The following is a 27,945-nucleotide window of genomic DNA, read 5'->3' as shown; positions in this document are numbered from 1 at the left end:
CAATCAATCAATAAGTTGGTTTGTCAGAGTTCTTTAATTGTTGTTTGCATCCTCATCAATGATGTATAAGTTAATATAGATCTGCCACATTATATCCAAACTATTCTATGTTCAAACCAAGAATTTTCTTAAATCTGTCTAAATATAATTGTGACAGATGATATGTGCACAGATAACATCAGCTAACATAGAGAAACACAAATGCTACCCCAATGATACACCCATCAAATGTGAACATGAGTCAAGCACAACAGGGTCTTCTTCTTTAGTATAGGTTAAGAAGATCGCTTCACAACCATGAGGTTCTGGGCTTGATCCTACAGTAAGACATCTCGGGCAAATGTAATTTTTTAAAAACTCAGGTTGATCCATAACTTGCAAATGAAAAATGGGAGTTCAGTAGAAGGTTACCCAGTTGATGGAATAAATGAACTTTATCACTAAAGAACAGACATCCACCACCATCACTATAGTCTTAAAATTTTCAGTAACCCTTCTCAGAATTATCTTATAAAGAAAAGTCAGCCTGATGAAATCCACCACTGTACAGGCAGTTGCATGTAGTTAAAAAGCACAGGTGTGAGGAGTACGTCTCTTGACATACCTTAACTGAGAACTTACCACTCCACTGAGAGCACACATTCATCCACCTACACACCACAGAACACAACACACAAATAATTTACAGTACATGTTACACACAAACACTTGAGCCTAAAAAGATTTTAATTGGAGCTAAAATCATTATTGAATATCAATGCAAGGCAATTAATAAACAGAAACAGAGAAAAAATAATACTCATATCAATGTCATTAAATAATGGATTTTAGATGGAAATCAACTTTTGTTTAACTTTTCATGTCTTCAAACTTTTCAAATTACACATTATTCTCAATTCAAAATGTGTTCACATAATTTAAATTCAATATTCAGTAATGAATGAAAAGCAGCAGTTTTTATTTACAGCTAATTAAATTCCTATTCTCTGGAAATTTAAAAGTTTTTTTTTTCCCATATCTATTGAATTTTTTAAAAATATATGCATGTGTGTGTGTGTGTGTGTGTGTGTGGGTGTATGTGTGTTTGGCGTGTGGTCTAGTGGTTAGAGTGTTGGACTCATGTTTGCAAGATTGTGATTTTGATTCCTGGACTGGGTGATGTGTTGTGTTCTTGAGCAAAACATTTCCCTTTCCATTGCTCCTGTCCACTTAGCTGGCAAAAATGAGTAATCCTGTGACAGTCCAGCATCCTGTCTTGGTGCAGAATTTATATGCCATGGAAACTAGGGAATTGGCCCTATGAGTCTATATGACTCAGGAAGGATCTTTATCCTTTTATTTATATACATATGGGTATGTGTATATATATTTATATACATGTGTGTATATATATATATATATATATATATATATATATGTATAGATGTATGTACATATACATATGTATATATGCTTCCCTCTTCCCCTTCCCTCTGCTCCCTCACTCCCTCCTCCTCTCCTTCCTTCTCCCTCCTCTTCTCCTCTTTCCTTCTCACCCTCACGCCTCATATCATCTCCCCTCTCCTCCCCCCTCTCTACACTACACCATACGACTTTACACATCACATCATATATACATACACACGTCCAGACCTCTCATACGCACTACATACTCTCTCATACACGCACACACTCTTATGTTGGGGTGAGGTCATTTAACCCTATTATCTCCCCTAATTTCGCTCTTGCGTCTCACGTTTGATCTTTGACTTCTGGCCGAAATCAGATCGCCATGTTGATTCGCTAGCCTCTGCACGCATTTTTTTCTCTCCTTGTTTCTTTTCTGTGTATCTTTCTGTTGAAGAGCGTAGGCTCGAAACGTAAAAGACTTGTTTTATTTATATTCCTGAGCGCCATACTAATACAATTGTTTGTTTGTATTCCACCTGCCTTCGTCTTTTGTCTATTTTCATAAAGCTTCCCGTTATATATATATATATTATATATATATATATATATATATTTGTATTAGCATTATCTATGATTAGGTAACCTACAATTAAAGTTCCTCTAGCCAATACCATCCTCCCAGTTTGGGGCATTTAAGATTAAATCTAACGTGTTCTCTTTGTTAAGGATAGCAGGGTGTACTTTGCAGAAGATTTGGTTGCTACTTTTAGCATGTCAAACAACAGCTATTTCAGAAGTTAATTAAATGCAGCTAAAACAATTGCCAACTAACCATTTCGTCATATTTTCAGAAAAAAGAAAGAAGAGAGATTGGTTGTTAATGCGATGGCAGAAAGACAAATTATCTGAATTTGAAATGAGGTCTAGTAAGTAAAAGAACTTTTCAGAGCAAAATTGTTTCCAAGAAAACCATTTCAAGAAAATGTTGCAGGTTAGATGTTTGGTAAACATTAGTTAATTTACTTTTAACTCATTTAATGCAGAGAGCATAAAAAAGCAGCTACTGATAATTATTGATACTAATATTATTTTAATCATCACAGCAAATACAGCAAAGTATAGATTTCATAATACAAACTAAAGTAGTGATGAATCATTAAGTAAATGTATGCTGATTACTATAGAAACTAGAACTATTTACAGAGTTAATTATTCAGAGATGACATGAAAAGAAAAATTATTGTTAACACTAAGGGTGACAAAAAGGGCTTTCTGTGAATATCACATACATTTAGTTGATGTAACAAAGTGAAACTATAAAAGCCAAAGCCACCATTGAAGCAAGGACATGGAACTGAACAGTTACTCTTTTACTCTTTTATTTGTTTCAGTCATGTGACTGTGGCCATGCTGGAGCACCGCCTTTGGTCGAGCAAATCGACCCCAGGACTTATTCTTTGTAAGCCTAGTACTTATTCTATTGTTCTCTTTTGCTGAACCACTAAGTTATGGGGGACGTAAACACACCAGCATCGGTTGTCAAGCGATGTTGGAGGGACAAACACAGATACACAAACATATATACATACATATATATGACAAGCTTTTTTCAGTTTCCGTCTACCAAATCCACTCACAAGGCTTTGGTTGGCCCAAGGCTATAGTAGAAGACACTTGCCCAAGGTGCCACACAGTGGGACTGAACCTGGAGCCATGTAGTTTGTAAGCAAGCTACTTACCACACAGCCACTCCTACACCTTAAATAGGTTTTCCAAGTAGTGGTTTGTTTATAAAATGGATCTATTTGTGGATCTACAATTGTCTTTTTTTAGTCAGGAAAAACAGAAAGCAAAATTGTTTTACATATGTTTGGTTAAGTGGAGGCTGAAATAAGTTTGAAATGTGTCTGTCTTATAATATATGTACATGTAGGTATGTACATACATTAAATGCTAAATATTCTTAGATTATTAAAACTTCTTTTAAAATAGTAATTTTCTTAGATCCCAAAATATGATAAAATTTAAATAGTCTTACACATGACAGTTTATTAGTTTTTGAAAATTAGTTATATGATTAAGGTAGGAGATACAGAATAGTTGTATGCAATAATTTCAACATGCACACATACTTTATATGTATACCTTAAAATGAATATTAAGCATGAGAAAACAGCCTTCATCTACATTTTTCAAAGTATTTTGTATCTCTTTCTCAATGTTAAGGATTGATTAGTTCTCATTTATAAATTTTTATGAATTATTGAACATTGTATTTTCAAAGCTTTGATTTCTGCTAGACATACAATGTATAACTCATACAAGGAAAATGTTAGCATCAGATATTGTGCATAAACATTATAATACAAATCTTTCCTTTAAGAATATTTTGTATAAAATAAAGAAAATAATCTGACTTCACAGTTTCACTTTTAGCAATATTGATTTCTTACATCAAAATAAGGCTTCATGTATGAGGAATGGTTACAGTTGGTTTTATCAAACTTAGAACTCAATTGCTACTTGTTTTAACAATCCTGAAAAAATGAAAACAAACTTAAAACTCAGCAGGCTTCCAACTTTGAGTGTAAAACTATGCCACTATATACTGTAAGACATTTCATTCATCTACCAGATTTGCCTGTTCATTAACTTTTCAGTAATATTTGTTCTCTAGGATATAACTTTTTTTTATCAGCATACACGCATACATAAATTTCACAATTATACTTCTACTTATGTTTTTAAATTTATTTTCATTGTTTTTCTATCCCAAGAATACATAATCCATGAGACGATACATTGGTTAAGCTTGGTTCCTCTCATTATTATGGTGACATTCAGTTTATAAGACATTTTCTGGTATATCATACAAATTTATGGTGGATTAATTCAAAGATGAACTACAACCTACATTACAATTAGTAAATTAAACTAAACAATCATGCAAAAAGGTGTAACATCTGCAGGTGAATTAACTGTTATAATATTTGGAGCTAGAGAAGGAGTATCACTTGTATCACAAACTAAAAAGATGTTAACTGTTATATAAAATGACCAACAAGGTTTATTTATTGAAAGATATTTTAGAGAAAAGTATGAAGTATATACATATTTCGTACTTTTCTTTAAAATAATTCGTATTTGTCTGCTCTGCCCCTTAAAATGACTTTTTTGTGTCTGTGGTTGCTTTTGTAAACTGTAAACATTTATATTAATTCATCAACTAACTTCCAAATTGTAATCTCTCCCAATAAAATAATCCCTTCTTTACTATATATATATATATGTATTTCAAACCATTCGCTTAAATAATCTATTCCCTGTCTGTATCTCTTTCATTCTTTGTTACAATGGCTACTTCCTGCTATTTCTCTTACTCCCTTAGGGTAAAGTCTGCCAACTTCATCCATTTCCGGCAGTCGCCTCCACACCTTACCCCCCCCCCTCTCTCAGACTTTCATTAGTTTATTCCATGTGTTTGGCTGTTTGATGACACTCAAAAATATGCACAGCTAAGCTAAGAATTTCTCTTGTTTTTTAATCACCTCATTCATTCAAACTCATGTATTATCTATTCTTTAAAATAATTCTTTCTTTGTTCTGCCCCTAAAATGACTAACCTTATTTCTTGGCTACATGTATATACATATTTCATACTTTTCTCTAAAATAATACTTTACTTTTCTGCTCTGCCCCTTAAAATGACATTTTCGTGTCCGTGGTTACACCCATCCTTTTTTCAGGTGCTGAATAACATCTCTCCTTCCTGTGTTACCTCCCATATCTCTTTCCCAGTTTTCAGAGTTGGTACAGTAAATGTAGGCACATTGAAAAGTAAGTCTAGCGAGATTGTAGAAATGGTTGAGCGGAGACGTGTTGATGTATGTTGCATACAAAAAGTAGGGTGGGGAGGAACTTCAGCCAGAGTCCTCACAGGTAAAGCACATAGGTATAAACTCTTCTGGGAAGTTAATAGTGATGGAATAGGGGATGTGGGCATACTTCTTGCAGAGAAATGGGTGGATATGGTCATAGAAGTAGTGAGAGTGTGTGATAGAGTACTTAAATTCAGGCTAGTCTTGCAGAATGGGACAGCTACAACTATCTCTGCCTACGCCCCACAAGCAGGCCTACCAAATGAATAGAAGGATCACTTTCATATCTTTCTGCAGGCAACCTCAAAGACAGGTGATAAGGATCTCATCTTTGTGGCTGGAGACTTTAATGGGCATGTTGGACAGCAACCTGGTATCTTCCATGGTGTACACAGAGGCCATGGAATTGGTACCAGATATGAAGAGGGAACAAGGCTCCTGGATTTCTGCAATGCAAATAACCTATTGATCTTCAACACCAACTTCAGCAAGCCACCTGATAACCAATCAATCAGGTGACTCTGCTAGCCAGATTGATTTCATTCTCACCAGACTGCAGGATGCATGGTTGCTTTTAAATACAAAGGCCTTCCCTGGTGAAGAATGTAACCCCCAGCATAGACTAGCTATTAGTGACTTTAGACTTGAGGCCAGAAGGATACCAAAAAGCAGACCAATCTGGAAAAGAAGGACTTGGAGGCTTAAGAACCCTTCACATGGTCAGTGGTAGGTAAAAAGCACTATCTGAATGTGATCGATGCCAGGACAACCTGACTGGACCCATATGAGTGGCACATAAAAAGCAACATCCGAATGTGGCCAATGCCAGTACTCCCTGACTGGCTCCCGTACCAGTGACATGTAAAAAGCACCATCTGAATGTGGTTGATGCCAATACCCCATGACTGGCTCCCATGCCAGTGGAATGTAAAAAGCCCTATTTGAACTTGATTGATGCCAGGACCGCCTTACTGGCCCCTGTGCTGGTGACATGTAAAAAGTGCCATCCAAACATGGCCGATGCCAGTACCCCCTGACTGGCTCCTGTGCTGGTGGCATGTAAAAAGTACTATCCAAATGTAATTGATGCCAGGCCCGCCTGACTGGCGACATGTGAAAAGCACCCACTGCACTCTCAGAGTGGTTGGCATTAGGAAGGGCACCCAGCTGTAGAAACATTGCCAAATCAGATTGGAGCCTGTTGCAGCTGCTGGCTCTCCAGACCTCAGTCAAACTGTCCAACCCATGCCAGCATGGAAAACGGACATTAAGCAATGATGATGATGATATAATGGAGACTGCAAACATTTATAGATATTTTTTACTGTTAATTTTACCCATAGTGTTATGAACTGAGACAAAGTGTTTCTCTCATTCAGTCTACCTTACTGACAAACAGAGTACTATCATTCTCATATAGCAGAGGCAACAAATGTCATCAAAATGTATGGCTAGCTGTGAGTACACATCATTGTAAAAAATCTCATCTAGTCATTTAGCTGGCTGTGAGCAAATGTTACTGGCAAGCTCCAAAAGTACCAAAGTGCATTTGGTTTTCTTGATAACCACTGGCAGGATGATTATTCGTTTCAATCCAATTATATTTTAAAACACACCATGTCCATAGGAAATTTTTTATTTTAAACAAAACTGCAGTAACTTGCCTGTGTGTGTGTGTGTGTGTGGTGTGTGTGTGTGTGTGTGTGTGTGTGTGTGTGTGTGCGTGCATATGTATGTGAAGGTGCATGGATTAGTGGTTATGGTATTTGACTCATGATTGTATAGTCATAAGGCTGATTCCTGGTGGTGTGTTGTATTCTTCAGTTAGACACTTTATTTCACAGTGCTCCAGTCTACTCAGTTGGTCAAAATTCAAAGGGCCAGCCTTGTCATATTCTGGGTCATGCCGAATTTCCCTGAGAACTATATAAAAAGAACATATACTTGTGGGGTGCTCAGCCAGTTGCTCGTTAATTTCATGAGCTGGCTGTTCCGTTGATCAGATCAACTGGAATACTTGCCATTACTGATGGAGTGCCAGTTTAATATTTATAAAAGTACACTTATATGCTTACATTAAATATGGTTGACAATTGTGAACGTGATGTTCAAATCATTTATAACAAAAGTTTTGTAAATGATATGAATTCACATTTAAAATCTAAAAATAGCTTTTCTTCTTATCTAATCACAAATGAATGACAACTACTTTTAATGTATTTACTTTAAAACATAAAAGACTCTCAAAAGTGTTCTATTTCTTCATTCTATAACAATGATAATAATATCTCATGTAACATTATTTATGATAATCAGCATCAGATAAAAACTGATTGTGACAATCAAGAAACACTAGCCATGATGTACAAATTAAATAAACTTAAGAATGACAAAATAGGAGATAGATCCTAATTATTGAAAGATAAATAATGAATTTTATAAATATCAAAGTATTGATATATATATAAAAATATTTCATATATATATATATATATATATATATATATATATATAGATAGATAGATATTGATATAAATGTATGAATACTTTATATAAAGTATTAGTATATTTATTTTTCTCTTTTGCAACTGCAATTTGCTGAAAATGTGAAAATATAAATTTAAAAAATGAAAATAAGATTCTCAGTAAATGGCTTTTAAATTGAAAATTTAGAAAATGTTTGAAAACTTTAAAAAGTGTATGTCATGTATAGGGTTTCAATGACATAATAATAATAATAATAATAATATAATAATAATAATAATAATAATAATAATAATAATAATAAATTTAGAATTATCTATATAACAGTTTTTCAGCAACTTTTTGTAAATTTCTGACCTACTGAAAACTGAGAAGTTAATCCATATGAATCTCAATAGTAAAAAAGAACATTTCTTTTATATCAAGTAATAAACTTAAGGATTGGAAATGTTAATCAATGAAAATTGAATGAAAGCATATGAAATGATAGCAAATAGATTTCCCTGGAGGTAGAACGAAGTTAATGCAATTTTAATAAGGTAACCAGACTGCAAACACATAATTGAACCGGATTATAGAAGCAAATAAGAAAGAGGAAAAATCTTATTCATTCAACAGGTCAATATAAAGTTAAAAAGAAAAATAAATTGATTTCATAAAAATTGTATAGAAATTCATAACCTCGAAAGTAAATAGTCAACACACTGCTGATGTTTAAGGAAGTTTTTTCCATTCTTGAAATATCTTGAGATTTTTAGTTTAACAATTCAAGCTGAAGATTAGTTCTTCATCCAATCTTCAGAGTAACAATATTTTATTTATTATTTTTTATACATTTTTATTTCATTTTATATATTCAACAAGGTATCAATTCTTATTGACTCTGCTGTTAAAATAATGCTCTACCATACATTTTTATTTTGTCCAATGCAATAAGACAAGCTAAAAATCTGATTAAATCAGGAAATATATTGCTAGGTCTACTTTAATTTTTGACAATTCCCAATGGTTAAGAAGTTTACACCTAAATTATTAGAATTACTACTAAAGACTAGTTCTTGCTTCTGTTAGGCTGATTATAATATGTACTACTCTAATTTTCCAATTTAAGTGTTTATGGATAGACGTGGTATCTAACAATAAAAAAAAAAATCTCACAAATATGGTTAAAGCAATTGACAATTTGCCTTTCAGTTAAAATTCTATGAAAATTGCCTTTTCATCCTTTCAGCCTTGCAGTATATATTCCAGCTCCTAGCATTCTGTATTAAAAATTTCAACAAAACCTACTTTTGTGGATGACTTAATCTGTTGTCATCAGGTTTTAACAACACTACCTGGTACCTTAGATACCTTTAGCAGGGTCCACTTTTTTTGCAAGCATTTGGGTTCGGAATCCAGTTGAGGATGTTTTCCTCACCCTTCCCACAATCTCAGAGGCCCTATAAAGGAAAAAGTCATGAGAACTGCCTTCCTTTCTGATTAATAGGGGAAAAGAATAAATGCAAAACACACCAACACCTGAATTTGCATGTATCTCTAGTCAAAAATATCCATTGCGCCAATCTTGTCTCCTGCAACAGAGTAAAAATATTAATCACTACACATACCATGAAAATCTTACTGTACTCCACTAACCCTAAACATAAACACTTTGCAACTAGATCCTCTAGGTTGCCTCAGATACTAGACTAGGACTCACCACCATTAAAGATCTCTCCTGGTAAATACACAACCCTGAATATAGCTGAAGATAAGCTTTCCTCTTCAGTGCCAAAAAAACACTTTAATCCACAACTAAACTCTCTTTTGGTTTCCAAATTCTAAACTCCATTTCAGCCCCACCAACAACTAAATTCTACAGAACTTAAGCGAGGCCTTAAGGGAGTACCACTCCCACATCTAACACAGTGCATTTGTTACATATATCGATCACCCAGACTGTATTCCCCAAAAAGTTGCTCAGGTGATAGGTATGAAGCTATTTCAACCTCTGACTCAATGACATGCCATCTCTCTGCCTTTTCTACTGCTACTATAGTGACCCCAATTTTTCAGATTTGGTTGGTTTTGAGTCACTTCCATTCTGATAGTTTTAACACACTTGTCTCTCCTTATCTCATTATCCATTTTGTATCCACACCCTCACCCCAAACCCATACACACCTTCAGACTGAGTCCTTCCTGAACAAAGAGTCAGCCTTCTATTTAAGGAGGAACATTAACCACATTTTCACCAGTCACTGTAGATTCCTGAATGTTCTAGATACAGAGGCCCTTCATTCTGACTAAACTAAAAAAAATAAGAATAAAACACTTTTCATTTTCTTTACTCATTACTGATTTGAAAGGACAGAAAAAAAAATATTGTCTCTATTAATCTACATTTATCATCAGTACATAGGTTATTCAGATACAAAAATAATTACTCCAAATATGCATCCCATCTATCAACTCTGGTAGTATGAAACATGAGGAAGGAACATTGTTCTAAATTCCTAAAGCAATTTATCTAAATCTAAAAAAATGTTATTCAGTTCATCAGCATGGTAAAGCAAATGAGTAAATATATATATACATACACGTATATATATATTGAATGTTCCATGCATTAACATGTACCGCTCTGCAGCAATGTAAACTTCCATTTGATCAAGAAATCCTTGGCCTGAAGAATAGCCTGCAGTATACACTGCACCTGGATATTTACAACTTCTGAGGTTCTGCCCACTATGAAGCATGTAGCCTGGATCTTATCTACACCATTCCGTAACTCTTGTATTCTTATTCGCACACCCAGCAAACCTGGTTGCCTACTGTGAAATATAAAAAGAACTTTTTTCAGTTTATCGTACTCTGATACAAAAAAATTCCACAACCTTCCTTCTCAATAAACCACTATAGTCCCTGAAAGTTGTTTTTTCATATTTACTACCAATTGCTTGATGCTAACCTTCTTCCTTACACCTCAATCCCTGGATCTTATATGTGTATGTGTGTGTGTGTGTGTGTTCTACATATTTTTCTCTGCATTCTCCAGTTCCAGTGAACACTGAGTCATTCCTTGACAAATCAATGTTTTATGTTATTTATGGCTTTCTAGGGAAGAACAATTATACATCAGTGAAGGCTTTCAAGTCATTAACAGAATTTAACTGCAAACCCATTGCAAATCATAGGCCTGGGGATAAGAGATGAGCTATTAAGTATGAATTAACTAACAGCTGCTAATGGAACCAAATTCACAACTACTATTAGAATCAAAATACCATCTTGGATTCATGCACTCTTTTTTTTTTTTGACTCACAAGTTAACAGAATTCATGCATTGACAAATTTTAAAACATGATTACAAATCCATCAAAACAGAAAATTTGAATCCAGTAAAATCAATTAATCCAGAAAAGTTGGTATTTCATTTCATTTCAAAGCATTTGCTTAAGTGGATTGCTTGCCCATCACTCTTTTAGGAAATGAAGAATAAGAAGCAAAACAAACATTTTGATGATTGGAAAATTAATTTCTCTTCTGTCCAAACTCTGTTGATGCACTTGCTACCATCAGAATAAATTGATGCAAGAGTCTTAAACTTGTATGTACTAAACTATGAAAGATTAATGGAAAGAGCCTTCATTAGATATGGATGAAGTGTACAGGTCACTGTGAATACTATTGGTAAACAGGTACTGAAATATGAGTTAAGAACTACACAAACTCATTGCGTTAAAGTCAAAGGGTTCAACACCATTCATACCTCATTATTTATGCAGATTATTATCAATTTATAATCAATCTTCAATTTCAAATTAGTATGATGAAAATGATTCCCACATAGATGCAAGCACGGACATATTTTTAAGAAATTCACTTCACAATTGCATAGTTCCAAGTTTGCCTTGTTAGTGGAATTTGACCAACAGAATTCTGTTTTGGAAATATGTGTTTGTTATGTTTCAAGCCACTTTCTTTTGTGTTAATGGGTAACTTAGTCATTCAACAAATGGGATCTGACAGAATAAGTTCCAAGCTAAAATAGGAACCTGGGATCTATACTATCAACTAAAACTTATGAACATAGTACTCCAGCAGAGTTGCAACCAATTGGCTGAAACCAATATAAAATAGAATTTCAACTGTTGAATACAATAACACAACTTTTTTTTTAATAAATTCTGAAAGCTTTTCACTATTTTATTTTATTATTACGTTTCTGAAATGACTTGGTTCAGACCAAAAGCATATCCGCAAAATACATTTTCTCCTTAGTCTGTATTACCTTGGATACTATTCAGATAACTGAGATGAAACTTTGCATAATTTTTACATTAAAATTATGAAATGTTTTATCAAAAGAGCTTTTTTAAATTTACTAATCAATTCTTTTGCATGTTTTCTTAGATATGCATCAAAGCAGTATCCCTAGAGTTTCAAATTCAAGCATGAAAAACAATCTTTTTTTTTTTTTTTGTAAAGACATGTTTTTGTCATCAACTAGTAACTAAATTAACTCACAGTAGAATTCAAATATTGTAACAGTATAAAACTAGAAATATGATCAACAGTTTACACTGATGCCATACAGAAGACAACAGAAATAATTAACTGGCATAAAATTACTCACAGATACATTCCAGCCTCGGATCTCCAGATATGCTGTCTTATCTCTTTACCTTTTATTTTCTATAGCTATTATAATAACCCTTGTTCCCTAGAGTTAGTGAGTCCATGCCACTTCCACTAAACTACTAGGCTTTCCTTTGTCATTGTTCTAGTTGCATCCAATCTCTAAGCTCCTCACTATATGCCTAGTCTCTGTATTCCATAGTGTTGGCCTGGCAGATATCCACCCCTCCCAACTCATACCTTTCCCTGCAGATATTGATTATAAAGGTTTCAAGAAAAACTACTATGGCATCAATCTCATTGGTCTAGGGAGGCTTGTAATAACCATGAGCACTGCTCCTTCCTCCAGACCCAGTAAGTATATAACAAAAAGAGAAAAAATACTGAGAATCACTTCAAACTGTCATTTTAAAGTAATTATAACTTTACACTCAAAAGAATGAAAAGTTTATTGGGTGGAAGCTGTCTTCATTGGAGTAGGGTCAAATTAGAAATACCTTTATTTTCATAAATGTAATTCACTTTAGTTTACTTATTTTAAGGATCTCTCTAAATAATGCAGCATTAACTTACCTGTTTGTGCAATTAGTTCCAGTTTGGTGCCATTACACCACAGTTCTAAAGTTAGCGATATGAGAGATAATTTCATTTTGACTTTGTAAATCAGCCCCATCAGACTTTTTTCTATGGTATGAATTTTTTTTTTATTTGTGATTAAAATTTGAATAGAAATTCACCAATTAAGTAGTGCATGATGTATAATGAGTTAAGCAGCATTTCTTCAACTGTTTTGGGAGTGGAGCCTAGAAAGCAAAAGTAATAATCACAGGAAGACATAATATAGTTTGGTTGCTTTGATACATTTAAGCTAATATAGACCATAATGTAACATAAAACATTTTTGTTCTCACTATACTGTAAAGTGTTTACCCAAACAAAGCTATAGTTGGAAGAAGTCTTTAAACTCCAGAAGCTTTTTCATTTGAATAAGCAAGTACCTAAAATAGTAAATAACTTAAATAACATTGATCATCTAACCATTACACTGAATGACAAAATATACTAAAAATATTAAGTGTGTGAAGCATGCAATGCTACCATATGAATGTTCTAGTGAGAAAACAATAATTTATTCAGGTGTGATCATGTCAAAGTTATTCATAGGTACTACTTGGGTATTATGATCATTCATTTTAAATTTCATTTTCTTCATGTCAGCAAGGGTTAGTGAAGGAGCACATGCTGTTGAAGCTTTCTTTATGGTCACGTTTTGAACTTGGGAATTTTTTTTTTTTGTTCCACACATCTTTGAAAGTGGAGAGCTTCAGACAATTTACAAAGTTCCCCACTTGTAGCTCAGTGCTATTTTCATGAGAGCATAGAATATAAACATTCACACAGACATGCACATATATATACAATGGCCTTTGTACAGTTTCTGTCTACCAAATTTACCCACAAGGCATTGGTTAGTACCAGGCTACAGAGTAAGGTACCTGCACAAGGTACATACAGTGGGACTGAACTTCTCAAATATGCTGCTATGCCTTCATGTAATGACAAAATGTAGTCCATCGATATACTTCTTAAATCATTTGTATCACAAAACAATTTGCTTTTTTGGGATTAAACTAATGTTATTGATCTAATTTTATTAGCTGGAAAGACATACTGATAAGATGTATTAGAATCACTGTTCATACATAGTAAAACATCATAATATGATTTCTGTTCTTTTATTCTTTGGACAGTTGTATTGCTGATGTAATATGCCACTAAGAATTGTATATTTTGAGATGGAATGAAGCTCTCATTAGATAGAATTGGTTTTGCTTGGGTAAAGAAATCATTGCAGTTTTTAAGTTATTTTTAAATAGTTTAATAAAAAAGGCTCTTCAATGTGTAGTATTTTGTGGAAATGTAAGCATTACTTAATCAAACGTAATTTTAATAAATTGTTTTCTGACTTTTTTTTTTAATCAATTTTGAATTAAAAAATTTCAATATAATACTTGGAAGAACAACTACTGCAAATTGACTACTCTTTTACAAAATCATTTTGAAAATTTTTATTCAAGGTACAATATACATACACATATATCATATTGCACTAATTCTACCAAATCTAGGTAATACACATATTTTCAATCATTAAATGTTCCAAACACTTTGTTTTGTAAAAACTGTTAGTGCAAAGGTGATGAGAACTACTTCAACATAAATGAAAACAAGTTAATATTTATTCATTTTGGACTGATATACTTCATCTTCACAAACAACTTTGCAAAGTCCAAAACAAACACTACTTATATCTTCTGGAAACAGAATTTATTCACTCATTCCATACACACCACAAAACCATTTATCTTCTGAAATGCTTTACTTCCATTACCAGCTTATGCTACTCATACATTTGAAGTGTGTTAGTATATAAAATTATTGGATTACAAAAAAATACACACATACTCCACTTTTTACATTGTATAAGCAATATTGAATTTTACTAACTCTTCTTCATTGATACTAAAGCTTTGTCAAGAATTATCCATTTGGAAAGATTATTTATTGTATGTCTTTTATACAAGTCACAGCTTCTATGCATTTACTTTTTTTTTTTTGCCTTTCCTTCATTTGGCTTTATTATTACATACAAGCATGGAATATTTTCTTCACCCAGTGGATTTCCTAACTCTTCAAAAGACCCCAGTTAGATATTCGTAAAACCATGAATTGTACCCAGTACAAAACAACTTTATCCAATATAGCAAATACTAATAAATGTATTTGAAGAAAAAAAGAAATCATTTACAAAAGCTATTATCTTTAACACAGTCCACAAAGTAGAACAGTTGCTAATGTGATTTCCTCAACATTTATATTTCATGCACATATCTTTGTAAAAAATGATTATTCCAAGTACCTTTGAAAACTATTCTAAAAGCACTTCATGAAAAATGTAACAGTGGGGGAGAATCACTTTATCAATGAAACAGTTTTACATGCAATTGGTTTTTCAGACATATAATACTTATCAATATACTTTGCTAAAGAAGAAAAAGAAAAGATAGAAGGAGAGAGAGATGAACACCAGGAAAAAAAAATCAGTGAGGTAGTGTTAATAACTCAATTAAAATCATCATTAGAGAAACAAACAAAGGTTTCTTGATTAGTATTAAAGCTTTAGAGTTATGAGGAAGAGAAATAGAAAATGACAGTTATGTCATTCATCAAGGGCATTACCAGAATAAATTGAACAATTCCTGCTTCCAGTCAAAATCAGTTGCAGACTTTGACAGAATGTTTATGAGCTACATACAATATTTACTGTGCACAATGAAGGATTGACATTACCTAGTAGTGTGATTAGGACTAAATCAATGGTTTTATGGAGGAGGGTTTAATCTTAGTTCTAACCATACCCAGCATTCTCAAAAACAAAACAAATAAAAATGCAACTTAACAGATATTTATATTAAATAGTAATCTTACAATTTGAATAACTTTTCTAGGTGAACACAGCACTGTTATAAGGTCACTGAAAAAACCACTAACTTTTGAAACACAAACTAAGAAATATCAAGAGAAAGAAAAGAAAAAAATAGAACCTCACACTTTATCAATCCTCTACTGTAATATGATATTCTGTTTAGTATGTGGAGTACTGCAAATTATGTAGGCTGGTTAGCTCAGTTAGTTAGAACATCATGCTAATAACATGAATGCCATGTGTCCAAGCCCATACTTGCCAACACATTTTGTGTGAAGGTGCATGGCTTAGTGTTTAGAGCATCAGGCTCACAATTATGAGGCAGTGAGTTAGATTCTTGGACCAGGCTGTGTTTTGTGTTCTTGAGCAAGACACTTTAAATCATGCTGTTCCACTTCACTCACTTGTAGAGATGAGTTGTAATGTCACTGGTGCCAAGCTGTATTGGCCTTTGCTTCTCCCTTGGATAAAATCTGTGGTACGGGGAGGGGAGGCTGATATGCATGGGTGACTGCTGATCTTCTGTAAACAGCCTCCTCTGGACTTGTGTCTCAGAGATTTACTTTCTAGTGCAATCCCATGGTCATTCATGTCCGAAGGGGGTATTTTAGGTGGAGTACTGTAGCAGGTCAAGATAAGAAAGTGAAATTATATTAGCTGAAAGTTAACAGGTCATGTCTCATCTCTGTTATTCACATTAAAACATTACCTTTAATGAGTACATCAAGTTATAAAACAAGCATTACAAGGACACCATATATTTGGCTTTTACTACATATTTTATACTTTCTGATTATGTGTGCATGGAAAAAAAGTGCACTTTTTATCCAAACGGAAAAGTTAGGAGTAAATATTCAACACCCTTGAAAATCTAAAAACAAGATAATAACAAATCAATTTTAGAAACTTGGAGCATGATTGAATCTATCACAAAGTTGCTCATTTTTGTAACTTTGGGCAGTTTTCACAAAGTATTCTTCAACAACTTACTTCTTCACAACCCATTTGATTCACTAAAAACACAAGCAGATTAAACAGTGGGTTGAATAATTCATCAACTAATTCACACCTGTCAGCCATCTTACACATCCTCTTCCAAAAGCTTCATAAATACACTGTATTTTGTATATTCCAAGGTTAAGTGGAATTCTCACTCCTCCTCACATTAACTAGTTGAACCTTTAACCTTAATAATTCAATATCTCTACAGCGTTTTTTTTCTTTTTTTGTGTTCCTTTTCAAGCATTTGACAACAGTGTTTTCATATAATGTTAGCATAATCAAATCCTGTTTTTCATCCTTCTGAAATCAATAAAATATGTACCAATCAATATTGAGTTGGAGTGGAATATAATCAACTGTTCTTTTCCCAAAATTTGTGGCCTTGTGCCTAATTTAGAAATCAATACTCATTAATCAATAGTGGTACTCTAGTATGGTCACACAACCCACTAAAAGAGTAACTCAGTTAAATGGATGTGAAGCTTGCATCATTTTCAGACTTATGATAGAATAAACCAATCTTTTATATTCATATTTTTATAACAGCTCTAATTTAATTTGCTTCTTATGATACCTCACTATGCTTTGTGTGTATGAGGTCAGATCTCCCATATTCATTTCATGCAACTACTGTGACCTTCGCTGGAAGGCTAAATGCTTGCTATCACATGTCCAAAGCAAAACATCCAGATTAGCTTAGAGAAAGTGTATAATCCAGCTTATAGTAATGATAAATTGCTTAAAAAAATCAATGTTAATGAAATACTGTGTGCAAATTGGACTACATATTTCTAGACAACATTCCATTCTTTTTTTACTTTTAATATAAAATTGCTAGTAGTCATTTTATAGAATCTGTTCAATTAAAACTTGTAAAGACATTAAAATCAATATTCATACATAGTATTGTTTATAGTTATGAAGCACCCACAACAACAATCAATCAATCAAGCTCAAGCAAAGCTAATTAGATATTGATCAATGGTTAAGGTAACAAAATATAGTTGTTTCTACTAATTAACAACTAACTAGTTGTTGTCAGGGATGTTTTCAGAAAATACCAGACGTTCTGTTTGCAATTTGAAATTTTTGTTCAAATAGCCACTATATGCTACATTAATAATCTGTTATAACGTTTCCATATTAATGAAAAATAATAAAATTTAAAAAAAACAAAATATTTTTGTTTTAATTTTCAATCAGTTATTAAATGAACCATTTGACATCTAAAATTTCAGATATATTTCAAATTATTTTCATATTTATAGCAAACTATCCAAAATCAGATTTAATATATTTTAAAGAGCTACAAGTTGATTGCTTGTACAAGAACTAAAAATTATACAATATATTATATATATATATATTATATATATATATATATATAATTCTCTTTAATCATGAAATTAAATGAAAATAAAAAACTTTAATGTTTTTACTACAAAAACAACAAAAACTTGTAAACCTCATGTTGACTTTCTCAGTAGTACATATTCGTTACATTTTAACAAGAATAATTTGGCAGGCAATAAAATATATACTTACACAAAATAAAATTTAACATCAGTTTATCTCAAAATAAATGATGTTTAATGTTATAATTATATACATTAACTGCCATCCAGACCTTTCTGAAATCACATCAGATAACCTTAATTTTTTTTTTTTTTTTTCCCCATGAAATTCAATGACTTACTACCAATTTTGAAAATAGCAACAATTATTAATTAAATTTTTCAATAAAGTCAGCTAAAGTTAAAAACCATCTCAAATAACTAATATTCTGCCACCATTAAGAAAATACAATAATTTTTCTTGTTTTTATTCAATAGCAATATTGAGCAAATGTGGAAGATCATGCTGAATATATATTTAATATCTTACAGATAGGCATAAAATATAAAATCAGTTAATGAAATAAAAATAGTTGGATATTTTCAATATTCTGTGAAATCATTTAAATAAGTCTATGTAAATTTTTGGTCCTAAATCTGATGATATTAGACATAAGCATAATCTTCTGTCAAATAGAGAGCAACTGGCCCCCTAAAACCACATATCTATAGCCTATGGAGCATGAGTACTTTTAAATATGCTTGTACAGTTTCATTTTCTATTCTATATGAACTGTGAATACTGTGCATAAATTATTCCTAGTTTTCTATATGCTTGACTGTGATGTGCTAGTTATATTTAATATTCTTGAATGTTGCTTATAAAAAGAACATTAGGTACATGCTACTTTTAATTTATGGAACTAGTTCATGTCAGGCAGAAGTAGTCAAAAAACAACAGTTAAAGAGAGCAGCGAATGAGTCTTGGTATGCTAAAAAGCAAAGCGTATGTAGATATAATTTTAACAAAAAACAGGATGAGGCATATGGATAATTACACCCAGAACCACGCTAATAGCTTAAGAGTGAAACTTAGAATTTCTTGGTTTTCTGTGAATTGGTTTTGATAAAACTTTTTCCAGCTGGTTTGCAAACTATAGCAACACCATTGTTATGTTTTCATTATTCTGTGTAACATCCTTTCTTTTTTATTTCAGATTCTTCAGTTTTTTGGTGAACCACGCTAATAGCATCTCTTCTCTCTAAGAACAATGTGACATGGAAAAGGCCTTAACAATGGAGAAAAGTCTGTCATCATCAAGGAAAGTGCTAAAGGCACCTCTCTTCATGTTATTGCTGAAAAGTTAGGTCATCATGTGGACATGGTTAGACAATTCCTGAAGGACCCTTTGCCAATGAAGGAATGAGCCAATTGTGGGACCTCCAAGACTGAGTGCAAGTTACATGGGAAACCTGGACAAACAAGCAAAGCCATTTTCACTGGTTCTGGACTTCCTCAAGTCCCGAAAGCCACCAGAAATCACATCCTCGGGACCATGGCGTCTGTGCAAGGACCCCTGAAACTGCCTCCTTTAACACTCTGTCACAGAAATTTGAGGCTTCAATGGGCCCAAAAGTATAGACATTAGACATTAGTAGTGTTCTGTTCACTGACAAAACCAGGGCAACCCTTGATGGACTTGAGAGTTGGGCAAATGGTTGGGTCTATTTTGGAGATGAGTGTCACCAACGTTTATGACATCAAAAACAGGGTGGAGTCATGTTGTGGGCTGGTATCATTGGGGACAGATTTGTTGGCTAAGTCAGGGTGAGCCTAAAGGGGTTAAAGTGACTGCAGCCACCTACTGCAATCTCCTGAAGGAGGTCTTGGATCCCTGGCTAGATGACATGCCACTGTCACTTCTAAGGAATTTCTTATTCATGCATGACAACACTCCCTCCCACTCTGCTAGGACCACCCAAACATTACTAGGGTCTTATGGCATTCAAGGTAAAAGGTTGATGGTGTGACTGCCTGCATCTCCAGATCTCAACCCTATCGAAAATCGTTGGTCCATCGTTAATCAAGATGTTTATGTTGATAGATGCCAATTTACATCAAAAGATGTCTTATGGGCGACCATCAAAGCTGCAGCTGAGGCAGTCCAGCCTGCTACTATTAAGAAATTGACAGATTCCATGGCTAATGGGGTTCTTGAAGTTATCCGTGGAAATGGCGCTCATGTGGATAAATAATTCATTATGTCAATAAATGCTATAATATTATTATGGTCTTCTGTTAAACATATTACTCAAAGTATGCTTAATATGTATCATTACTCTTCATTTTCTTTAAAAAATGTTTAGATTGTCTATTTTCATTCAAAAGCTATTAATATAGTTCACTCAAAAACTGAAGAATCTGAAATAAAAAAAGGACGTTACACAGCATAATGAAACATAACAATGGTGATGTTGTAGTGTGCAGACCAGCTGGGAAAAGTTTTATTGAAATTGATTCACAGAATACCAAGAAATCTTACATTTTACTCCTAAGCTATTAGCTTGGTTCTGGGTGTACAATGAAGAAATTTCAAACTTCATGTATGTAATTATTGAACATTGTATAGTAATGATGAGCTGAATTTGCTAAGCAGGTTTCTGAAAAAATTGCTAGATATTTTGTACTTGTCATAAAAAGAACTGGCTCCATGTAAAAAGCACTCAGTATACTCTGTACAGTGGTTGGCACTAGAAAGGGCAACCAACTGTAGAAATCATGCCAAAACAGACAAATATCTGACACTGGTGGTAATAGAAAGACACGTAATTTCTTTACTTTTTTAAGCTGCTTTAGTCATCATGCATTCTTATGGTTCTAACATTTCCATTCTTTATGGTTTGTGAGATGTGTGCATAATTGAATGAAGGAGTCTGGATCCATGTTTAAATTGGAAAGACTACTGTGTAGCTTAGGGATAGAAAGGATAGATTTTTTCTTGGGTGTTAGAATGGCTATCATTTTGTAATTTTGCTTGTTTCTGGAAATTTAACTGTGTCAATAGGTGCTGGTTCTCTTTTGAGCTATTTCTGACCTTAAGACTTGAGTTTCAGCATTTACCTATTGCTTTATCATTGTCTAAAGAGTGGGATGGATCAAATTCAGGGCAGAGGTGTTCAAGTATATATCTTGCTTTTTTTTTTCTGCTTTTATCTTTGGTTGTCTTTAGGGAGTCCTTTTTTTGATAGGTGTTTGATAAAAGAGCTTGCCTATTGTTAGAAGGCCAGTACGTTACTTGATATAACCATGTGATGTAGTACAGTTGTTATTTAGATAACAGTTGCTTCTAATTATATTGTACTTTTTTTTAACATTGTAGTTTCATTTGAATACATACATTTTTGTAAGTTTTATGCTTTCCTTTTGTTTTTTTTTATTTTTTCTAATTTTAAGTTAAGTTGCTTGATACTGAATTTCCAATGTGTTTTGTTATGTTTGAAATTGTGCCTGGCTTTTATCAGATGCGTTATCTCAGTTGTGTAATTGGCAATAAATATTTTTTAGGTTGCCTTATAAGAAAGTTTGTTTTTATTTGTTGCTTTCTTTTTGGCTGAGAGTTTTTAGCATTATTTTGTTGAGCAACATGTATTGCAAAAGCTATGTTAGGATCACTGAATTCTACAAACTGTAATTGCTGGAAGAGTTTCCACTGATTCTTTGTTAAACTTTGTGGAAAATGCTTTTCCTTTGTTGTATGTTGCAATAATGATGAGTTATATAGGTTGTCAGAGTTGAGTTGGGGGATTGTTTGTCACATTGTTGTAGTAGCTAAGAGTACAGCAGGAATTATAGTTAATGTGGTGAGTTATGTGTGGTAGTGTGTTCCTAGTAGGGCTTTGTATGAGAATGTCAGTTTTTGAATGAACTACCTAGACAGTTGGTAGTATTATGCATATTGTATGAATAAATGAGTTTCATATCATTAATTTTTATTTTGAATATTTGCATATCTTGTGCATTGTCAGACCTCAGAAGTGTTTGAAAGTTAGCTGAGCTAGGTATTAAATATATGTTATGAGACTTTCACAATGTTTGGCCCATGTGCCTCACTGAAGTGTAATGAATAATAGAAGATCTTTTAAGATTACAGCTTTCTTGTATTATTGCAAAGTAAATTTCTTATGACAGTTTCATAAAAGTGTATTTAATGTTGTTAGAGTTGTAATTACAAAATCACTATCTTTTTTACTTTTCGTGCTATGATAGACAGTGAACATTGGCTACCTTGCTTAGTGGTGTACGATGCATGAGTAATGTGCTTAGAATTTGGCATTCTGGCTGTTGTTTAGCTCTGTTAGAGAAGATACACTTATGATCAAAAGCTAGTCTGGCTATGCTCTAATCAAATCTGGATTGTCAAATGTGTACTCTCATACAATGATAGGATGTAGTTTGAGGGAAATTTGGCTGCTATCACTAAGGAATCAAGCAACTATGTAGCAGCTCTTTCAAGTTTTTTCACAGCTCTTGGACTACGTGGCATGATAGTTGCCAGTATGGGAAACTTTTACAGAAAAAGAATGGTGATACGTCTGGTCTTCTGTGTTGTGATATGGAATGAATTTTGGTGTAAGAATGCATTAGCCTCAAACTCTTGTGTTTTTAACATTTTTAATGTCTCCCTGCATAGAGTTACTTTACCTGCAAATGTTTTTCACAATTGATGTTGATCGATTCGTAACCATTCAATCGGTAGGCCAGAAGTGATATCTTTTCTTTCGGATTTTTCTATTTCTAGAACCTCCTGACTTATGACACAGTATGACATTCAGATATCACTCACAACTAATTTCTTAGCAAAACAATAATGCAGTACATCTATTGCATTGTTCTATTAGCTACACTGTGATATACAAGAAGAGGATTTTATTCAAAACCCAAAGCAAATTGGTGGTGTTGGTGTCACATTCAAATAGCTTGAAGGAAAAATGCACATTGCAGGGCACAAAATGGATGTTTGATGGATTCTCTGGATGCAGAAAGTGACAGAATAACCTCAACATTGTTGTCAGAAAGAACTTTTGAAAGCAATATCTTGGGCTTCATACAAAACAATCAATCAATAGCACAGCTACACCTCCCCGTCTCCCAGGCGAAAGAGCAACCCACCTTTTTTTTCTTGATAGTCTATCATTTAGAATGTCTTGCTCCACCACACATTTCTGTTAAGACATTAAGGTGTAGTTTAAGGAAGATTTGGCTTATCACTCAAGTAAACCAAATGTCCGCTTAGAGATATCCGACTCACCACTACCACCACACAACATAACTTGAAAGAGCAAGGTAAATGGCAATAAAGGCACAGGTAAAAATGGTACAATAAGCTTACTGAAATATACACTATTGGCAAAAGAAGTAGAATAAAGTTTTTATGTATGTATGTATGTGTTTATATGACACTATGTATAAAGTCACCATCTATATATATATTTATATGTATAAAATACAGTTATATTGAGATAGCTAGTAATAACAATACTCAAAATATAATACAGACTGGAGTTGCAGTGCTCCAAATGAGCTATATTCCATTTCTTAATTAGAGTGGAGCCAATGCGAGCAGTAACTAAAGGAAAATTACTAAAATCCACACACAACGATCAAATACATACATATATTCATATATTCATTTATATCTACAGAACAGATATAAAATCCAACGTATAAAAATATAATAATATATATAAATAAACATCATATAATATATATAAATATATAAGAATCAGTGCTACATACAAAACACGGTGAATTTACGCTTAAAGTTATAAAACATTGGTAAATTAAAAATTTGGGATAATAAAACATATAAAGGACATATTAAAATGACGTATTAAAATTCCAGAAAACACAGAAAAAATAAAAATACAAAAATTACAAAATTGTTCATCTACAGGCCGTTTCAGAGACGCGCCAATTAATATAATACATTTCATATATTCAAAACTGACACTCCCCTCATCTTGATGAGCTGCAGTTTGTTGATGTAGTTTGATTTCTTTATCCATCACTTTCTACTAAGATAAAGACGCGAGTAAAATTAATAATAGAAAAACGAAAATAAAACTTTGAAAATGGCCTAAAGGGACATAATTGAGAAAGACTTGAGAGTCAACGTAAGATCGTAAATATAACAAATAATCCAGAATCCTTGTTTGGTACTGGTTCGATCCCAAAATCTAATCAGTTCGTGCCAGTCATGAGGCCAAACATCTCTGAAAGTTTCATCCAAATCCTGTCCACGCACAAACAAATAAACACGACTGAAAACAATACCTCTGCCTTCACTAAGGCGGAGATAATAATCACTGGCAACATCTTCAAAAATTTCATAAAACTATTTGCATTATAAAGAAAGTTACATGAAAACAGAGTTGGTGCAGGGGTAACAAAATGTAATTATCCCTACAAACATAACTTACATTCAGAAAACTTAAATATAAAGGATGAATAGAATAAAGGAAGAAGATACATGAACGTAGGTAGAATGTGGGAATGAATGTACAATGAAATGAATCTTATTTGCTTTTTTTCGAGTTGTAAGAGTTTATTAAACTAATATATTAGTGCAGCTGTTGCTTTTAAAGTTAAAGTTTAGCAAAAGTTTGAACATTCGAAATAACATTTGCTGTTCTAAGTGGGTTAAATAACAACAGAATTTAAATAACAACAGGTGGAAATGTTAGCACAGATATCTTAAATGATTAAAAAAAATTAAAAAAAAACAAATGTCATGCCAAAATGTCGCATCCTAGAGAGATTACAGCTATATTTTTTATACCACTTTAAATATAACTTTTTTTGTGAAGGTAGGAAACTTCATTTAGTAAAAATAAAATCTTGGTATATTATGAGAGTCTGTGAATGATGATATAAATTATATTTTCTGCTTCACTTGAATTCACTTGAATTTTAAAGTAATGGTTCACTTGTTTCCAATCCAAAAGCTGAAGAAGCAACATATAATAATAGAAGGCTTGTCTGCTTCTTTTGAAATAAATAATATAGGGAAATTATGCAATCCTACAAACACCAAAATAGGCTGATCTACCAATTCTGGCCACAAAGACTTGATAAGAACAATTATTTTTATTAAGAATCGGTTTCAACCCTCTCGAATAACACCCAGCCATCCTCAAGTAAAAGACATTTACACAGTTGACCTCAAAAAGACATTTGGAGTGCCTTTCATCATAGACATGTCGATTGGAGCAGACTCAGGGCTAAACAAACAACAACAGCAATTATTATTCAAAACAAATATAAAACAAACAAAAACCAGTAGAATGACATCTCATAAAGAGACTACAAGCCTAGCGTTTTCGTTTTTATATATGATAAAGGTCAAAGGTTCAGAATTTCAAACTTCCTCAGTAGCTATTTGAATAAACAGAACATAAGAATGAAAAATAAAAAAGGAGATGAAACTAGTCTAGTGAAGTTCTATTTAACAACATAATTATTTTCTTCTGTATTGAATATATTTTTGTATAAACGTAAAATAACAACAAAATAAAAATTGTTATACATATTTTTTTATAAATCCACATCACGGCACTTTGTGTTAAACATATCACATCGTGTAGTTTCAACAGCTAAAATGGCTGTATCTTTGTCACGTTAGGTCACCCTTATTGATCGCACTCTGAATTTTCCTGGCTTTTCATCTCATTCTATCTGAAGTTCATTGTTAACAAAGATTATATTTATTTATTTTTTTAACATCATGAGTATTTTAAACGGCACCGCACTACAACAGTCATTTCTAAAATCGTGTCAATACTCGAGAAAATGCCTTGCAGTATTTAGTTGCGACCTTTTATGTTCAGAGTTTTAATCCAACTAAGGTCAAGTTTGCCTTTCATCCATTTGAAAATCGATAAAATAAAAATATCTGTCAAGTACTGGGAATGATTTAATTGACTGCTAATACCCACCCCACAAAATTTGTTGCTTTCAAGAAGGAAATTTCCTTCTACATTTTTAGCTAAACACTGACTTTTAACTGCATATGGCACAAAAACATGTGTCATATTAAGAAGGAAAATTTGTCTTGACCTCAAAACTGAAATGACCTATTTCCCTATCCACAGACAGATATTTTACATCTGATTTTCCATACTTTTCAACAAATCGCATATCATTTTGACAGTCTTTTCTCAGTTGGTACACACACAACAAGCAACAGATAATTCAGTTGTTGTGTATACCTCAGCTCTCTTTGTCTGTCTGCCTGTCTCTCTCTCTCTGTATATATATATATATATATATATATACATATATATATAGGCACAGGCGTAGCTGTGTGGTAAGGAGCTTGCTTCCGGTTAGTGTGCATACATTGATTTAGTTGCTGGTTTGTTTTTTTGAGAGTTGGACAGAATTTTTGTGCTGCTTGGCAGCGGATTAGAGAAAATGTATTCAGACCTTACCACGTCTAAGTTGTCTTCAACGGAGGAAGAGCCGGTGAAAGCAGTGAGAAGAATGGACGAAATATTGGAGAGAACAAGAAGATTTTCTGAGGCTGCAGAGGTGAAGAGAAAGGAGGTAGACTTAGCTGAACTAAAGGGATATGGAAAAATGATGCAGAAAGTGTGCGGCAACGTGAAGTTGTCGCCCCTAAAAGAATTACAGAGCAAATGGAGAGGAAAGCTATCATCTATAGGGTGCACTCACTGAAGAACAAAAAGACTGAACAGGTGGAAGCGGAAATAATAGAAAAAGTGCTAAGGAAACAGTCGAACCAAATTATGTACATAACCAAAGGATGTAAATACGGGATAGTGGTCATCCAGTTTAGGACAGTGGAGGAGGCGAGGAGGCTGGTGAGAGTGGTAGCGATGACGGGAAAGAGGTGGTGCTTCTGCCCACATATCTTGGAAGAAAGACTTCCAAGATAAGGGTGGTAGCAATCCCACCTGACATAGAAGTGGCTTGGGTCACGGCAGCCGTCCTCGTTGTGAGGAGGATGTGGCTGTCCTCCAAGCCACAGAAATGGAAGTGGGATGGAGAGGAAATCACTGGAGAAGCAACTAGAGAGTCAGGCAGAGACAGTGACATTGGGAGAAATTGTGTTAAGACTGTGGGTGGAGGGCAGAGTCCAACGTTGTTTTAAATGTGGCCAAAAGGGCCACATTAGAGCACACTGCCCTCTACAGGAGAAAACAACAGATGAAGCAGTCGTGGAGACGGAGGAGAAAAGGGAGGAATAAAAGAGAGACAGAGGAAGGGAGAAAGAATGGATAGTAACAGAGAGTAGAAGGAAGAACAGGAAGAAAAGAAAGAACACTCGGTATGATGTGGTACCCCAGTCCAACTCCATCCCACCCTCCCTATAGAGACACCAAACCCACATGCCCCCTTTCCCCACAGAAAAAAAGAAAAAGAAAATAAGAGCGGCCACCACAGAACTTAGAAAACCCCTCCCCCAGTGAAAAAATGTTACCAAGAGTGTTGTCATTGAGTGATAGTAAGAGCGGAAATAGAAGGACTAGAACAGAGACTAAAGAGAAATTAGGACACAAAGGCAGTGAGTGGTGTTAAACGATGATGATGATGATATATATATGTATAATATATATCTATATATATATATTATATATATATATATATTAATATAATATATATATATTGTCTCCCAAGAAAAAAAGGATGCCAACAATATAATATAATACAATATATATATAATAT

General features: G+C 33.4%; 1 protein-coding gene and 1 long non-coding RNA gene across 2 annotated transcripts in view; one reads left to right on the top strand and one right to left on the bottom strand.

The window, feature by feature from the left end:
* The window catches only part of LOC115216551 (ribitol-5-phosphate xylosyltransferase 1), a 514,985-nt gene that overhangs the window by 458,557 nt on the left and 28,483 nt on the right, over positions 1 to 27,945 (bottom strand). The window lies entirely within an intron of this gene.
* LOC118765205 lies at positions 1,242 to 20,438 on the top strand. The gene is made up of 3 exons (XR_005001071.1): positions 1,242 to 1,252; positions 16,900 to 16,902; positions 20,245 to 20,438. It is a non-coding gene; the product is annotated as an uncharacterized LOC118765205 (long non-coding RNA).

Source organism: Octopus sinensis, linkage group LG10 (assembly GCF_006345805.1).
Source record: "Octopus sinensis linkage group LG10, ASM634580v1, whole genome shotgun sequence".
NCBI classification, from domain to species: domain Eukaryota; kingdom Metazoa; phylum Mollusca; class Cephalopoda; order Octopoda; family Octopodidae; genus Octopus; species Octopus sinensis.
The sequence above is the reverse complement of the archived record's forward strand: the minus strand, read 5'-3'. Positions and strand labels throughout refer to the sequence as shown.